General features: G+C 44.9%; 1 protein-coding gene across 1 annotated transcript in view; it reads right to left on the reverse strand.

The window, feature by feature from the left end:
* The window catches only part of LOC145354966 (netrin-3-like), a 229,564-nt gene that overhangs the window by 213,157 nt on the left and 491 nt on the right, over window positions 1-15,916 (reverse strand). The window lies entirely within an intron of this gene.

Below are 15,916 nucleotides of genomic sequence, written 5' to 3' on the forward strand. Positions count from 1 at the left end.
CAACTGAGCTCAAAAGGGTAGCACAACTGTAATGTAAACAAGTCGGGTAAAAACTTGGGGGAGGTGTGATATAAGGATATCAGGGTTAATGTGGGAATGGGAAACAGTACCAACCACCCACCATGTGATGTATCATTTTACATGACTTGGAATTCAAGTCACTTGTGGACTAAATAGAAACCTGTGTAGAAGTAAGTTAGCTCATAACTTGGCCTATATACTGTGTATATGTACATAGTGATGTATTATAAATAAACACTTAATGTCCAACCATACATGACCCAGAATCTCGGCCTTATAATCCCGCTCCTGGCTCAACTGTTCTTTCCCCTCTACCATTTTCCACCAATGAACGATGAAGATGAGAATCCCCATGGGGAAAAAAAGGTTGATGACTTCCTGTCATTTAAAGAATGTTTCTCAATCAAGCAAGTGACCGAAGAGAGATTGTAAAAGAGGCAGAGAGAGGAAGACAGGGGAAACAAAGTGAGGGAATGAAAAGGAGAAGGAGAGGGAGAGAAGGAGGTGGAGAGAGAGGGGGAGAAAATGAGGGAAAGAGAGGAGTAGAAAGGGTGAGTGAGAGATAAAGAGGGCATGAGAGGGAAAGAGAGAAAGAGAGAGTGAGAGACAGAGACAGAGGAAGAGAAAGAGGGAGAAAAAGAGCAGGAGGAAGAGACTGACAAAGGCAGTAAATAATGATGGATGATTTGAAAATAAATAAAACTGACAAAAGGTCAATTTACAGTAAAGTTTTGTGCCTACCTCAAACAACACAATGATATACAGCAAATAATCAGCAAGATTCCAACATGAGGTTTCTTCAACATTAGGCAAGTCACCCTGACACCATCCCTACACACTATTAATGTGTTACAATAGCACAGGTTAGGCTATTTTCTAACCAAGGGTTAGAAAATATCAGAATTTAGCACTTACGGGGCTAGATTTTCCTCCATTTCCCCAATCAAATTCAGAATGTGAGCCAATGGAAAATTTGAAAGATACATCCTTGAAGCCAATAGGGTGTGGGTTCAGCTTTCTATTCTGTTGCCCCTCCTATGCAGCAATGCTCACTTATTCACTGCTACTTGTCCAATGCAGTAATGTTGATTCCCTTTTATTTTTCCTCTGTAGCAATGCTCATTCCCTGTTACCCCTCCCATGTAGTTGTGCTCACTCCCTGTTATACCTCCATGAATAAGACTTCCTGCCTTTGTGGCACTAGATCCTGATCTATGCATTTTACATAATACTTTAAAAAATATGAAGTTGTTCCAGATGTGCAAGGCAGGCTGAAGCTAAACAGACATGAAGCAAATGCCCCAAACCAGCTGAAATTAGACACAGTTCTCCAAGGGTAACAGAGTAAAATCATTGAGGGAGAGGGCAGGTGGGATTATTTAAAGTTACATTTAGTAACTTTGGCAAAATCTCAACGTGCATCAGGCACCAGCCACAATGAAAGGTGTCAGCTCCCACTGTTGAGCCAGGACCACAGGAACTCGGGGCTACACTGCCTCCAGGTGGAAGAGAGGGAAGTCAATGAATGACTGAGCATTGCTAGGTAACAACAAAACGATGAACCAAGCTCCCTGTAGGCTTCATGGCCCCATTGTCCAAAGTTTCCATTGGCGCAAAGCCTAAATTTGGTTGGGGAAATGGGTTCTTGTGCCTGATCAATATCCTTTTGGAAAGAGCAAGTGGATTGGCATTGAACAAAAACAGAATGTGCTGTACTGGGATCTGGCCGTTGCCACCATCACAGTCTGCAATCACAGTTGCAAAATAGGTTGAGAAATAAGTGGCTAAACTGTGATGAGACAATACACAATTAGAACAGCATAAAATAAATAGTGAGGCAACAGGATGAGAAAGCAAAAGATCAAGGTTGATATCATAGGTGGGCGAAGGAATGTGTAAGTAAGTGTGCAAAACACAGCATGCACGCAACAATAGAGTCAGAGATTCATAGAGTCTTTATGACGTAGAAGTAGGCTATTCAGCCATTGAGTACATGTCACCTCTCTGTAAAGCAATCCAATCATTCCCTTTCCCCAAATCTATCCTTGTAGCTCTCCTAGTTTATTTCCCTCTAGTGCAAACTAGTTTCCTTTTAAAACCACCTCCCCTTCTATCACCTTCAAAGAAAACTAGTTCCATAATTCTTTCTCACGTTCTTCCCGTCTTGCCAAAACTTTAAATCTGTGACTCCCAAGCCTTGTACGATCAGTTAATAGGAACAGTTTATCTTTGTCAACCTTTTCTAAACCTGCCATAATCTTGTACACTCCTACCAAATACCCCCTCAGTCTCCTTTGCTCCAAGGAGAACAACCCTAGTTTCCCGAACTTAATTTTGTTGCTAAAAGCCCTCATCACTGTCACCTTCAAAGATCTATGCACATAAACACCCAGGTTCCTCACTCCCTGCATACTCTATCGAATTGTTCCATTAAGCTTATATTGCTCTCACAATCCCTTTTGCCAAAATGCATCACTTCACACTTACCTGTATTAAATTTCATCTGCCACTTGTCTGTTTATTCTGCTAGCCTATCTATGTCCTGTTGCAGTTGATTGGTATGATGCTCACTATCTGCCACATCTCCAAATTTGGTATCATTAGCAAATTTTGAAATTTTACTCTGTATTCCAATATCCAAGTTATTTACATATGTCAAAAAATGTAATAGTCCAAGCACTGAGCCTTGGGAAATACCACTGTCTGCCATCCTCCAAGTCTGAAAAACAACCATTTACGACTGCTCACTGTTTTCTGTCTTGAAGTCATTATTTTTCTTTCCAACCTGACACTGACCCTTCTATTACAGTAGCCTCAATTTTGTTGACCAGATTTTTTAATGGGGTACTTTCTCAAACGCTTTCTTAAAATCCATATCAACAACATCTGTTGTGTTCTCTTCATCAAATTTCTGTTATTTCATCAGAAAATTCAATTAGATTAGTCAACTATGATCTGCCTTTTATAAATCCATGCGGGCTATCTTTAATGAACTCAAAGCTTTTCAAGTGCCTGCTAATTTTCTTCCTTGATTACTGCCTTACCAATCACTGATCTTAAACTGGCTGGCCTAAAATTACGAGGTTTGGCTTTATACGATTGCTTGAATAAGGGTTTCACATTCGCCACTTTCCAATCCTCTGGCACCTCAACCTATCTAGGGAATATTATAAGATTATGGTAAATCCTTCCACTATCTCCATCCCCAATTCTTTTAGCAACTTGGAATGCAGGTCATCTCGGTGAAACAACTTATCCACTCGGATCATTGTCAGCCTTTTCAGTACATCATGTCATTCAATTTTCTTCCCATCATTACCTCTGTCAATTCTGCTGCTACAGATATTTTGTCAGCATCCTTTTCCTTATTAAAAATACTCATTATATATTCTAGCTTTGCCCTGCGCCTTAAATATGTATCAAAGTCTTTTACCCTAATAGGCATCATCCAACCTCTTGCATTCCAATTTTCTTCCCAGACCTAGTGATGCACTAAGACAGACTTTCATCTGTTACTGCTAGTTATTATTGGAACAGGTTGCCAATCAGTCACCAAAGACTCATAGCTTGAGGGGCGCCAGTCTTCTTCAAGAATGGTTAACCAGGAATCTCTCCTGCTCTTAACACCAGCTATTGGTGTGTTGGAAGGATTTGCAGGTTGACACTCATCCTGTTTGGCCACATTGTGAACATACTTTCCTTGGGTGTCTTGGGGTGGGACTCAAACCCAGACCTTCTGACTCAGAGGAAGGAACACTACCCACTGCAGCACAAGACCTCCACAACCCACTTCTTACCACCAGCTTAATATTTACTTGCTGATAGGGGATTTTGGGGTTCCCTTTTGTGTTGACTGCAATTTTTTCTTTGCAAATAATAGTTTCCTCTTCACTTTCCCACTCAGCTTTTATATTTGACTTTGTTCTAAGTAGAAGAACTTACCTGACATATATCATAGACAGTTTTTTGTTTCATCATATTTTCAATCTCCTTTGTCGTCCAAGAAATCCTGGTTTTGGTTTCCCTGCTTTTCTCTCTTGTTGGAATGCACCTAGCCTGGACCTCAAACATTGCTTACTTAAAGAGTATTTATTGCTCCGTTACCGTTTTCCTGTCAAACTTTGGTTCAGTGTTACCCTTGCTATATTTCCTTCTTATTGCATTGAGGTTAGGCCTCTTCCAAGTGTGTGTAAGAATTTGTGTGTATGTGAGATATGTGCCTATTTAAAAATTAGTGTACACATGTGCATGTGTGTTAAAAGAGAGAATGAGTGTGTAAATGAACCAGGTCTGAGTGGGGACATAATTAAGAGCAAACATAGTTTGTGCCTCCAGAAAATAGTTTGTACAGTCTTACTTGAATAAACTCTCTCCCTGCTGAGGATAGCAGGAAAAGAAGCCCCACACAGCCATATATCTATATTCATTGTACATGTGGAAATGTTAGCGTGAATCCTTGACAAAATATTACCAGGATTTAACAACTAAATGTTGTTAAATATTTTAATAGCGTTTACCCACAGATTCCTAATCATATTTTATGAGGCTGAACATGATTCCATTGCTACACAACCTGTAAACTCTCTCTTTAATTCAATTTTTCCCCTTCTGCTTTGAAAGTATTGATACCCCCTGGTAGGCACAGATCTACAGGGTGTCCCTCTCAATCACACCAATGCAATCACTAGTGATCAATGAACCACAAAAGCAATTGTCAACCAAGCTGGGATCACATAACCAGACTACATAAGGATTAGTTAACTGATCATACAGTGAGAGCGCAATCACTTGAGCATGTAAACTAGACCTGTATTCCAGTGAAGTACTGAGGGAACATTGCTTTATAGAAGGGATATTATATAGAATTATAAGAGAAACATTGCACATAAACAGACCATTTAGCCCAACCTAATGCTCTGTTTGAGTCTCCTCCCATCTTTGCTCATCTAAATCTATGACCTTCACTATATGGAATTGAAGAAAATTAGCATTACTAAAAAAAAGTGCTGGAGAAATTAACAGAGACTAAAAGCTGATAAATCCCCAGGACTTGATAATCTACTTCCCATGGTACGAGAGGAGGATCCATGGAAACAATGGATGCATTGGTTGTCATCTTGCAAAATTCTGTAGATTCTGGAACAGTCCAGACAGATTGGAGGATGGAAAATATAACCCTGTTATTAATAACAAGTGGGGGGGAGGAAACAGGGAGTTACAAACCAATTAACAACATAAGTAATAGAGAAAATACAAGAGTGTATTATAAAGAATGTGATAACAGGACACTTAAAAAAATCAATGGGATCAGACAAAGTCAAAGTGGATTTATCAAAGGGAAATCATGTTTGGTAAACCTACTGGATTTTTTTTAAAAACCAATAGTAGAATAGATAAGGGTGAACCAGTGGGTGTGATGTATTTGGATTTTTAGAAAGCTTTCGGTAAAGTCCCACATAAGAGGCGAGTGAAAAATTAAAGCATATGGGATTGGGGTGACATATTGACATGGATTAAGACTTGGTTAGCAGACAGGAAACAGAGAGTAGGGATAAATTAGTCTTTTTCAAAGTAGCAGACAATGACTAATGGAGTCCCGAAGGGATCAGTGTTTGGGCCCACTATTCACAATATACATCAATGGTTTCGATGAGGGAACCCAAATGTAATATTTCCAAGTTTGCTGACAACATGAAACTTGATGGGAATGAGAGTGGTGAGGAGGATGTTAAAAGGCTTCAAGGTGATTTAGACAAGTTAAGCTATTGGGAATACAAGGCAGATGCAGTATAAATGGATAAAACTACATGTCCAAGATGGCCCCGAAGCGTGGCGTCTTCCTAAGAGCTGTCCCCAGAATACCTCTAATTCTATATTTTACTGTTTTTAAAACTCAATTGTAACCCTATTAAACTCTGTAGCAATGCACTATTGCAATCTCTTACAGATTTGGCACTGTCTACACTTGCCACTGCCTCAGAAAAACAGCCAGCATAATCAAGAACCTCATGAATCATGGACATAATTTCTTCCACCTTCCTCCTTTGGGAAAAAGATACAAAAGTCTGAGGTCACGTACCAACCGGCTTTGGTGAGACCACACCTTGGTGTTGTGTGAAGTTTTGTCTCCCTTTCTAAGAAAGGATGTACTTGCCATTGAGCGATTGTAGTGAAGGTTCACCAGATTGATTTCTATGGAAGCAGGATTATTGTATGAGAGATGTTGGATCAGCTGGGACTGTATTTACTGGAAATTCGAAGAATGCGATGGGATCCAATTGAAACTTCTGACAGGGCTGGAAAGACTGGATGCAGGGATGTTGTTTCCCCTGACTAGGGTTTTAGAACAAAGGGTCACTATTTCAGGATATGGGATAGGCCATTTCAGACTGAAAAGGGCAGAAACGTCCTCACTTAGAGGGTGGTGAACCTGCAGAATTCTCTACCACAGAAGATTGTAGCGGATAAGTTACTGACTGTACTTAAGAAGGAAATATATGTTGAGACTCTAAAGGCATCAAGAGACATGGGGAGAACATAAGAGTATGGTGATGAGGTAGAGGATCAGCCCCGGTTATATTGGATGGTGGAGCAGGCTCAAAGGGCAGAATGGCCTACTGCTGCTCCGAGTTCCTATGTTTCTATATTTCACCCTCTATTCTGTTCTCTCTCATGTGCTTATCTAGCTTTCCCACAAATGAATCTATACTATTCACCTCAATCACTCCCTGTGGTAGCAAGTTCCATATTCTCACTACTCTTTGCATAAATAAGTTCCTTCTGAATTCTTTATTGGGTTTCTTGGTGACCATTTTATACTTCTGGTCTTCCCACAAGGTGAAAATTTCTCTCTGTATCCATTGTCAAAATATTGCATATGTTTAAATATGTCTATTAGATCCAAATAAAGTATATCAACTTTATTATCACTGTATACTCACTCACTTACCCCCTCAAAAATCCAATGAAGTTGATCAGGCAAGCTTTTCCCTTTTAAAATGCATGCCAAATAGTCACTAACATATTTTTCATTTCTACTATTCTTTGGTACGGATTCCATTATCTTTCTTACTGCTAATGTTAAACTGACTGGATTATAATTCCCTGGACATGATTTGTCCCTCTTCTTAAATATGGAAGTAATCTGCAGTGTACCTGTCCTCTGATATTATTTTTTCTAATGAATTATCAAGTATATATATATGTATATATGCTTCTGTTATTTCTTTTCTACATTATTTTAAAATGCATGGATGCAATCCATCTGGGTCAGGAGTTTTATCCTCTGAGTTTGTTTAAGTTATTTTAATATTCGTCTTTTATTTTAAATGTACTGATCTTATTGCTCAATTTACCATTCAATGTCATGCGTTTTTTCTACCTCCCTGATAAATACCAAGGCAAAATAATCATTCATTTTATGCTATCTCTCAATCACTACTTGTCAGGTATTATTCCATCTATCCCTTAACGGCCCTACTCTTATCTCAACTATTCCTTTTATTATTACTCTGTCCGTAAAATATTTTTCTATTTTGTTTTCTGTTCCTTCATAATTTACTTCCATGGTTCCTCTTTGGTTTCCTAATCTTTTTGGCTTCTGTCCTAACCTCTTTGTTTTCTCTCCAATTATGCACTCCTCTACAGTCCACATTCTTAATTTATACCTTTTCCAAATCCATAATTGTTCCCTTATGCCTTTTTTCAGCCATGCAGTCTCATTCTTGTTTCATTTGTTCTTTCATATCAATAGAACATATTTATATATGTCGAACAGCATTTAAATGTTTTCCATTTGTGATGACAGTATGCAATTTCTACATTTTTATATTTTTATGTTTAAGGAGACTGTTTTAAAGCTTTGTTTTTTACTACAGGCAAACCATATGTCTGGTAGGAATACAGCTCAGCTGCTGCAAAGGCAGGATAATTGTTCATTTTAGCCATGTAGCATTTACTTAGGGGAGAGCTAATAGACTTTTGTTTACAAAAATAAAAGGTTCCCTGGGGTTTTTGATTAAAGGAATGGAAGGTGGGTTTAGGTAATAATGGGAGGAGTTAGGTATAGAGCAGAGGAAAAAAATAGTTTTTTGTGTTCTGGTTGGGGTTTGTCTAGAGACAGAAGTCTGCAAACAGCTCTCTCCATAAAATCTTTCTGGAAACTTCAGAACTGACATACACCGCTTAAAGCAAGTGTGTTTATGGTTGCTAACTGTATTTAAAGTAGTTTTTGAGTCTGCAAGAAGATTGTTGTATATGTGGAACTGAAACAGTAATAAATTAGAAATTAGAGTGTTGTTTCTTTACATGTTTAAATATTGTTCAAAAGGGTAATAGTTAAGCTACTTCATTTGTTAGACTTATGGTTAAACTGTGTTATTAAATAAAGTTTGTTTTACTATAAAAGATCCCCCTAATTTGTCAGCAGACTTATTCTTAGAGTGAAGCATCCTATCCTCATATTTATGCTAAAGTAGAAAAACTGCTGGGGTTTAGTCTAATGTAATTTGGGATCCTGGTCCAGGACCCTAACACGTTGTCATTCTGTATCTTTGTTTGCCAATATTTTTACTTATTTTGTTTTCCAAGTTTAATTCTCAGCCCCTCAAAATCAGCCTTTTCCAATTTTTTAACCTTGTTTCATCATACTTACGTCATTTTTTTCATCATCTTAAAACATATTATATTATGGTCACTATTACCTAAATGTACCCCTACTTTGACTCTTCTTGTTCCTGTTCATTTCCCATTAATAGATCCAATAGTAAATCTTCCCTTGTTGGGTTTTTCATTAGAAAGGAATCATGTCCATACTATAAGGATTACATTCCCTTACACTTTTTAACTATCTCTTCTGTTCAAGTAATATCAGAGTCTCCAAGATTATTATTTGTTTTTGTTCAGTTCCCAAATTTGTTTGCATACGTCTTCCTGTATGTCCCTTCCACTGTTAGATGGTCTGTAGACTGCACATATTCATGTGACTGATCTTTTACTATCTTGTATCTTTATCCATATGGATTCTACTTTTGTCCTGCAGATTGCTGTATTTTTTTTTCTACGCCATTATGTTATCCTTAACAGGTGCTCATGAAGTACCCTATTGTCAACGGACAATGAGGTAATGTTTCTCTGCCAGTGTCTGAGGGGGTGCTGTACTGCCAGAGAGTCAGCACTAAGGGAGTGCTGCACTGTCAGACAGTCAATACTGAGGGAATGCTGCATTGTTGGAAGGACAGCACTGAGGGAAGGCTGTACTATCAGATGGTCAGTACTGAGGGAGCACTGCACTGTCAGAGAATCAGTACTACAGTGTACCGAAGATGTGCTGCACTGTTGGAAATGCAGGGAGCGATTCTCCCATTTGACCCGCTAATTTTTTGTGGGTCAGGCTGGAAAATTCGCTTGTGCGCCATTTTGGGGATTCACGCATATGTTCCCAATGTATGAGCATCTCCTAGCTAAGGAAATCTGGCGCAGTCGGGACCATGCAGGAAAATGGTGGGAGCACCAGGTAAGTTATTTTAATCTGTTTTTAATGTGATTTGAATATAATTATCAGGCCTGGGACTGAATTCCCCTGGCCCGATAGCATTTCCCATCCTGTCAGTACAATTTCACTCCAGCCGGGTTTAGAATAGCTCGCCACTTTCAGGGAACTAGCAGGGGACTCTGCTGGAGTGAAAGGGACAATCGGGGCCCCCTAGGAGGTCAGGCAGTGGGGGTGGTGCCCCCTGGGCATGGGCACTGCCTAGTGGGCATGGGGCAGTGCCAAAGGGACAGGGTCTAGAGGGCAGTGCCAAGATAGTGGGGTCTAGGGATGGGGCCAGCTGGGGCATGGCCTGGGGGCAATCAGTAGGGGTGGGGGGTCCCACTGCCACTCTGAAAACAGGATTGGATCGGCTGGAGGGTGGCCTGGGGAGAGGGGGTCTGCCAGGGAGGCCTGCCTCCCACGGGGGGTGTCTGCTGAGGTGAGGGCTGTCTGCCTCCCAGAGAGGTGGGGATGCATCTGCTTCCTGTGGGGGGTCTTCCTCTTGAGGTGGGGGGGGAGGACTAACAGAGTGGGGATAATGGTCTGCCAGAGCGGGGTAGTGGGAGGAGATTGTCACTGCTGGGGGCAGCTAGAGATTAGGGTGCTCCGGGACGGGAGGAGGGTCAGGGCTGGCCCAGGGAATGGCCATGGGGTCCATAATTGGGTCATGAGGAGAGCTGGAGCAGCAGCACTGTGGGGGTCCCAGGCTGGCTAGTGATCTAGCTGGCCAGAAAACGGGGAGCTTGACAGATTGGAGCCATTGCGCGTGTGCAGAGTTCCAGAACTGTGAATAGGCCCCGCACCCCCCCAAGCTTTTAATGATACTCATGATTGTGGTCTCTGCATTGCACAGAGGGTGGGAGGTCCAATCTCCAGCCACCCCCAGCAGTGACAATCTCACTCCACTCCCCCCACTCCAGCAGACCACCACTCCGTTAGGCTCCTCCCAAGGAGGCAGACCCACCTTCCCAGAGGAAGCAGATACCCTGCCCCCGGGAGGCAGACAGCCCCCACCACAGCAGATCCCCCACGAGAGGCAGGCTCCCCCTGGCAGACCGCACCCCCCTCAGCCTGCCCCAATCGCTGGCCTCCCTCCAATCCTGACTGCAGAGTGACAGCAGGACCCCCCACTCCGACTGATCGCCCCCAGGCCATTCCCCGGTTGGCTTCACCCCATCTTTGCACTGAACACCCACTCAAAACAACAGTCATGATTTACACTATTTTTCCAGCGATTTCAGCACTTAGCTTTTTTTTGGGAAAATCATCCCTGCTGTCTTTCAGATGAGATATTAAATAGAAGCCCTATCGGCTCTCCCAAATGGACAAAAAGTTCCACAAAACTCTTTTCTCCCCAGTGTCCAGTGCCAGTATTAAATCCTCAACAAACATCGTTAAAACGAATTGTCTGGTCATTATCACACATTGTTTGTGGGATCTGCTATGCACAAATTGGATTCTTTCCTTTCCTACTTTGCAACAGCGTCTACATTTCAAAAGTTGTTCACTGACTATGAAATACTTTGGATCATCCTTAAAAAGTTTATTTACTTACAAATGATTTGTTTTCTTTTCTGTCACTTCACTGATATTTGAGCAATATGTTTGTTACTTTATTGCATTGATGAGCTGTGGGTGGTGTGTAGGACAGCTGAGCTGTGGTGGTGTGAGGGAAAGGTGAATTGTTGGTGGGGTATAGCACAGCACAACTGTCGGTGTGGTATAGCACATTTGAACTGTGGGAGGGATGTAGCACAGGCAAGTCGTATGCGATAATCTGCAGGCAGGTATAAGAAATGTGGGCTCGAGATAATGTAGGATAGCTTTATGTAGTGCTGGACAGTCAAAAACAGATAAATAAAAGATGGTAGAGAATAGGTACACCTGCAGACCACAAAGGATAGCTGCATTACATGCCGTGCAGGACAGGTGCACTGTTGGTGGTGTAGGACAGGTTCACTGAAGGCCATGAAGGACTGATACATTGCAAAATGTGCAGGATAGGTCCACTTGTAGGCAATATGGGACAGGTGTACTATCAACACTGCAGGACAGGTGCACTGCCGGTGGTGTAGAACAGGTTCACTGCAGGCCATAAAGGACAAGTGCACTGAAGACTATGCAGGATAGGTGCACTTGTAGGCAGTATGGGACAGGTGCATTGCAGGCTGTGCAGGACAGATGCACCTGTAGACAGACTGTGGACAGGTACATAAGAACATGAGAAATAGGAGCAGGAGTAGGCCATCTAGCCCTTCGAGCCTGCCCTGCCATTCAATAAGATCATGGCTGATCTGAAGCGGCTCAGTTCCACTTTCCTGCTTTCTCCCCATAACCCTTAATCCCCTTGCCTACCAAAAACCTATCTACCCGCGTTTTAAATATATTTAGTGAGGTAGCCTCCACCACTTCAACAGGCAGAGATTCACCACCCTTTGAGTAAAGAAGTTCCTCCTCAGCTCTGTTCTAAACTGCCCCCCCTCCTTATCTTGAGGCTGTGCCCTCTAGTCCTGCTGTCCTTTCTGAGTGGGAAGAACCTCTCCATCTCTACCCTATCCATCCCTTTCATAATCTTATACGTCTCAATGAGATCCCCCCTCATCCCTCTAAACTGTAACGAGTACAAGCCCAGTCTATTCAGCCTCTCCTCATAGCTCAACCCCCTCAACTCCGGTATCAGCCTAGTGAACCTCCTCTGCACTCCCTCCAAGGACAAAATAACCTTGCGCAAGTGCGGCGACCAAAACTGCACATAGTACTCCAGCTGCAGCCTCACCAGTGCCCTGTACAGTTGCAGCAAGACCAGGTGCACTGCAGACTGTGGACAGGCGCACTGCAGGCCATACCGGACAGGCGCACTGCAGGCCATACCGGACAGGCGCACTGCAGGCCATACCGGACAGGCGCACTGCAGGCCATACCAGACAGGCGCACTGCAGACGGTGTAGGACAAGTGCAATAACGTGATGGACAGGTGCACTGCAAGCTGTGTAGGACAGGTGCACTGTAAGCCATGTAGATAGGCACATTTTAAGCACTGTTGTGCAGGTGCACCTGCAGGACAGGATCAGAGTAGACAGTTAGGACAAGTGCAGCTGCAGATGGTCTAGAACAGGTACACAGTAGGCAGTGAAGGACAGGTGCACTTGCAGGCCATCTAGGACAGGTACACTTTAGGCAGTGTAGGGAAGGTGCATTTCAGGCTGTGTCAGACAAGTGCGCTGCAGGCCACGTAGGGCAGCTGCGCTGCAGGCCGCGTAGGGCAGCTGCGCTGCAGGCCGCGTAGGGCAGCTGCGCTGCAGGCCGTGTAGGGCAGCTGCGCTGCAGGCTGTGTAAGACAGGAACACCTGTAGGATCGGTGAACCTGTAGGCAGTGCAGGACAGGTGTACTGTAGGCAATGTAAGACAGGAGACTGGTGCACTGTCTGTAATGTGGGACTAGTGTATTGTAGGCCATTTGGGACAGGTAGATGGTAGGCAGTGTGATACTGGTGCACTGTAAGCGTTGCGAGACTGGTGTGCTAGAGGCAGTGTGGGGCAGGCGCACTGCAGGCAGCGTGGGGCAGGCGCACTGCAGGCAGCGTGGGGCAGGCGCACTGCAGGCAGCGTGGGGCAGGCGCACTGCAGGCAGCGTGGGGCAGGCGCACTGCAGGCAGCGTGGGGCAGGCGCACTGCAGGCAGCGTGGGGCAGGCGCACTGCAGGCAGCGTGGGGCAGGCGCACTGCAGGCAGCGTGGGGCAGGCGCACTGCAGGCAGCGTGGGGCAGGCGCACTGCAGGCAGCGTGGGGCAGGCGCACTGCAGGCAGCGTGGGGCAGGCGCACTGCAGGCAGCGTGGGGCAGGCGCACTGCAGGCAGCGTGGGGCAGGCGCACTGCAGGCAGCTTCATATTCATCCAATTCAACATGAGTTATAGCAAGATTAGAATTTGTTGTCCTAAGTGGCCTTGAGAACATTGTGGTGAACCACTGCAGCCGGTGTACTGGAGGTACATCCGTACTGCTAATAGGAAGGAAGTTGTGGGATTTTCACTCAGTGACAGTGAAGGAACAGCAATGCAGTTCCAAGCCAGATTGGTGAATAACTTGAAGAAATGTGCAGGTGATTCTGTTTCTATGCATCTGCTGTCATTGTCCTTCAAGATGATAGTGATTGTGGGGAGTAGTTTCCCATCCTGCCCACCATGGAAATCGTAGCGGGTTGGGGGGGTGCGGGGTTGGGGTGCCGACCATGGAATGGTCCATTGAGCTCAGGCAGGATTTTCCAGTTTTGGGGCGAGCGAGGCCAGAAAATCCCACTCAATAGATTTAGAAGATGCTACTGAAACAGCCTTGGCAATTTGCTGCTTAGCATTTTGTATGTGGTACATATTGTTGTCACTATGCATCAGGTGATGGATGGAGTGAACATTTAAGGTGATGAATGGGGCACCTGTTAATCAAATGGACTGCTTCCTAAGTGTTTCATAACTGTTGGCACTGTATTCATCCAGGCAAGCGGACTTGTGTCACCTCAATGGTGCACAGCTTTGTATGAGTCAGGTGGTGAGAATTGGCCTCAGAATTCCCAGTTTCTGATCTGCTCTTCTAGCCGCGATATTTATATGGTTAGTCCAGTTCAGTTGCTGGTCAATGGTAACCCCAGAAGAGGTGAACAAGTTATGGGTGAGGTGTAGTAAATGCAGAACAGTTACAGTGAAAGCAGTACAGGCCAGCATTTCAGAATTGTGCCGCTGGCTAACTGATGACCTGGCTTGGCTGGGTATGAAAAATTCATTAATTTCACTGATTATAATTCCAATTCTTACTTCAATCTTTTGCCTTACAATATTTTGAACATTTAGTCATCATCTTTAAACAGATGGTTATGTATTTTAAATGTATGGCGAGTGGTTGAAAACTCGATAACAGTAGAAATTGTAGGATTACAGGAGTGAGGAAGGGGTCGGAACACAGAGTCTGCGTGAAGCATTTCCCACCCAGGAAACACAGTCTGGATATAATCACTGACTCCCTTTAGAATAGCGGCTTAAACACCATGCAAACATTGGCTACACTGAACGCTTCATCCATACCGAGAGCAAAGCGAAAAGGGGGGATCTGGAATTTGTTGTTAATATTTCACAAGATTAGCGTGAGAGCGGCTAAATCTGCAGCCAAGGTCAAACCTCACATGAAACGAGGGCTTTCGGAAATGAAGATAAAATATTAAAAATAGTTAGCAAGAAAATAGGTGCGACCGGCCCGTGATCAATTTACTAAGGCGGTTAAACCACCACTGTCTCTCAGAGTGAAGGGTAACTCCGGCCCGGGACCTTCACTGAGGGGTAACTCCGGCCCGGGACCTTCACTGAGGGGTAACTCCGGCCCGGGACCTTCACTGAGGGGTAACTCCGGCCCGGGACCTTCACTGAGGGGTAACTCCGGCCCGGGACCTTCACTGAGGGGTAACTCCGGCCCGGGACCTTCACTGAGGGGTAACTCCGGCCCGGGACCTTCACTGAGGGGTAACTCCGGCCCGGGACCTTCACTGAGGGGTAACTCCGGCCCGGGACCTTCACTGAGGGGTAACTCCGGCCCGGGACCTTCACTGAGGGGTAACTCCGGCCCGGGACCTTCACTGAGGGGTAGCTCCGGTCCTGGACCCTCACTGAGGGGTAGCTCCGGTCCTGGACCCTCACTGAGGGGTAGCTCCGGTCCTGGACCCTCACTGAGGGGTAGCTCCGGTCCTGGACCCTCACTGAGGGGTAGCTCCGGTCCTGGACCCTCACTGAGGGGTAGCTCCGGTCCTGGACCCTCACTGAGGGGTAGCTCCGGTCCTGGACCCTCACTGAGGGGTAGCTCCGGTCCTGGACCCTCACTGAGGGGTAGCTCCAGTCCTGGACCCTCACTGAGGGGTAGCTCCAGTCCTGGACCCTCACTGAGGGGTAGCTCCAGTCCTGGACCCTCACTGAGGGGTAGCTCCAGTCCTGGACCCTCACTGAGGGGTAGCTCCAGTCCTGGACCCTCACTGAGGGGTAGCTCCAGTCCTCCTTGGGGAGTCCCGGGTGTGTAGGTGACCGCTCGGCCGTCGGGATCCGCACCTGCCGCCCGGAGGGGTTCTTACTTTCAGTGGCTTCACATTCCTGCACTCACACTGACTGCGGAGAGAAGGGGGGGGGGGGGGTGGGCGGGGGGAGACAGCGAGCTAATGACAAAAAAGGGCCGCACACGACGCGATAGGAAAGGGCAGAGTGGAGGCAGTGAGAGAGCAGATTGTGTAAGCGAGTTAGGAGAGAAAGCAGGTTGGAGGGGCAGATAGTGAGAGGGCATATTGAGTGTGTGTGAGAGAGAGAGAGAACAGGACAGAATAACTGGGAATGATGG

The sequence above is a fragment of the Carcharhinus amblyrhynchos genome, chromosome 18 (assembly GCF_965287045.1).
Source record: "Carcharhinus amblyrhynchos chromosome 18, sCarAmb.v2.hapA, whole genome shotgun sequence".
NCBI classification, from domain to species: Eukaryota; Metazoa; Chordata; class Chondrichthyes; order Carcharhiniformes; family Carcharhinidae; genus Carcharhinus; species Carcharhinus amblyrhynchos.